This window comes from Lactuca saligna, chromosome 4, assembly GCF_052625555.1.
Source record: "Lactuca saligna cultivar CGN05327 chromosome 4, ASM5262555v1, whole genome shotgun sequence".
NCBI lineage: Eukaryota > Viridiplantae > Streptophyta > Magnoliopsida > Asterales > Asteraceae > Lactuca > Lactuca saligna.
This window is the reverse complement of record NC_136420.1, coordinates 117,201,241-117,201,843: the sequence shown is the minus strand read 5'-3', so window position 1 is coordinate 117,201,843 and position 603 is coordinate 117,201,241.

The following is a 603-nucleotide window of genomic DNA, read 5'->3' as shown; positions in this document are numbered from 1 at the left end:
GGAAGAATCTCTTTGAAAGCCTCTTAGATCTCGAAAATTTGGAGAGAAATGGAGAGAGTTTCTTGAGAGAATTTTAAATGAAGTGTGTGTGTGTTTGTTTGGGTTCGGCCGAGAGGAAGAAAGGGACAAGAAGAGAGAAGGTGATGGGATTGTTGCATGGAAGTATGAGAGCTTGCATGGAAGTCCACTAAATAAAAATGAGTTGGCACCACAAAGTCAACTCTTTCTTTCTTTGTGGGCTTGGGCCGAAACTGGAGAGGGAAAGAGAAGACTTTTGGTCTGTGAATGATTATCCCATTTTATGGTTAAGTTAGGTGATTTATGGCCCAAATAAATAAAAATATGATTTTTATGACCTATTAGGGCTAATTTAACTTGATTGTGACCCATTAAGGCCTATCTAAGTTAACTTAGTGTATTTTGGGCTCCTAAGGCCCAAAAGTGTTATGGTTCATGTATATGAGTCCAATTAGGGCCGATTTGAGAGTCTTAGGTTCAAGATAGTCAAATTGGAAGCTTATTGGCCCACTAGGTCCAATAAGAAAATCCTAGTCCAGAATGGACTTAAACCAGGATTTATAGGGTTTCCAATTCTTTGTTGAC